Source organism: Pygoscelis adeliae, unplaced genomic scaffold (genome assembly GCF_000699105.1).
Source record: "Pygoscelis adeliae isolate BGI_AS28 unplaced genomic scaffold, ASM69910v1 Scaffold110, whole genome shotgun sequence".
NCBI lineage: Eukaryota > Metazoa > Chordata > Aves > Sphenisciformes > Spheniscidae > Pygoscelis > Pygoscelis adeliae.
The window spans coordinates 434,298-435,972 of record NW_008823919.1 but is presented as its reverse complement, the minus strand read 5'-3'; positions in this window follow the sequence as shown (position 1 = coordinate 435,972).

The window sequence follows — 1,675 nt, the reverse complement described above, 5'->3', positions numbered from 1 at the left end:
AACAGTGCAGACTCTGGACCGCTTCACCACGCGAAACTCAAAACAGGGGAACTCTGGTAAGTGATTTCCAGGGAAATTAAATAGATACAACCAGCTTACTTCACACAGGTCACTGAGCAGCCAGCAGTTGGGAATTTTTTTGCAAGATATGGATTGTAATCAGTAAGCGAGACACAGAAAATTCATTGCCAACCCTGTGAACTGCTCATCTTCTAGCAGAGACTTGTAACACTCCAGACTTATAACTGCACCATCTTAAGAAGCCAAACACAAAGCCATGCCATCTCCACAGCATATTAAGAATCAATACTAACACGATGCAACTGATCCACCTCTTGTGGGAGCAATCGCATTTAAATTTGATTGTATGACAAGGCCACATGGTGATTACAGTTGTCTGTGTAAGAAAAATTAAATAAATTTTACTAGGTAACGCCCCATGTTTTGATACTGTGCAGGTGCATGAGTTATATGAGCCAACAAGTAGAAACTTGGGGCTAAATTACGTTGTTTGTCCAGCTTATTAAAAATCTAGAGCACACCTGCCCAGCTGGCCTTTCTGACTTGAGACAGAAAGTAAAAATAGGCTTCCTAATACCATTTCATTTGCAGGGCCATTGAGTAGCAACCGATACAGATAATTTGGCCACCCAGGCTGTTATTTTCCTAAATTCTGTCTCCAGCTCAGGCAGTTGCACGCCCCCCTGCACTTCAAGAAGAACACACATACCTAATTACATATGCGTTGCTCCCAGTATTATGTTATTGGGCACAAGTGCCATTTAGGGGTGTTGACAAGGAAACTGAAGCCTGAAGCCAGCTTTCAGTTTCAGTCTCGCATCAGGCATGCTGCTCAGTCAAAGCATTTAAGACTTTTCAGCGTAGGTCTGTAGCTTATCTGCTGGGAAACAAATGTCACTCTCCAGACCTGGCCTTTTTTTTGCTCTTCCAAGTTGCTGGATAAAACCATTTTTCCTAAATAGAGTCATTATGTTAATCTGCTTTCCAAACTGCTGCTGCCAAAGCTCAGTTACAAACCTGAGAAAGTATGCCACGAAACATCTTCAGTACTGACGGCATGAGGTTTTAAACTTGCTGTATAATCCAAAGTTGGTACTTGAGAAAAACTTCAGAGCTGTACACGATTCCGGGAAATACATGCCTGCTTTGACTACATTTAAATACCCAATGACTGGCAGCAACATTTAAGTAATTTGTAAAATTACCAAAAAGCCCTGCATTCCCAGCTCATTCTAGGAAAAGCAGCTGCTTATTTTTCCTAATTGATTTGTGCCTACGTTTCCAGATCGAGCCTACTTCTTGGCTGAAACACAAAATAGGAAATATTTACACTACTATGACTGTCGCCAAAAGAAAATCTGCACAGGATACCACACAACTGAGAGTATAGTCAAGTCATTAAACAGATGTGCATTTTCACGTGCAGGTCATGCTTATTTACATATGTACACAAACATCCCTCTATCTCAGTATGTTCCCTCGTTCCAGTCCCTGTTTAGGACTGCCAAAAGCTTCCCGTGAAAACGAACGGTAACCTTTAAAAAAAGATCTTTCGCGCAAATCCTCTGCTCTACGGAGAGCCTGAACGGACTCGTCCCGGCTCCGGACCGCTAGCGCGGGAGACGGAGGCGATGCGGGCTGGGGAGAGCGAGAT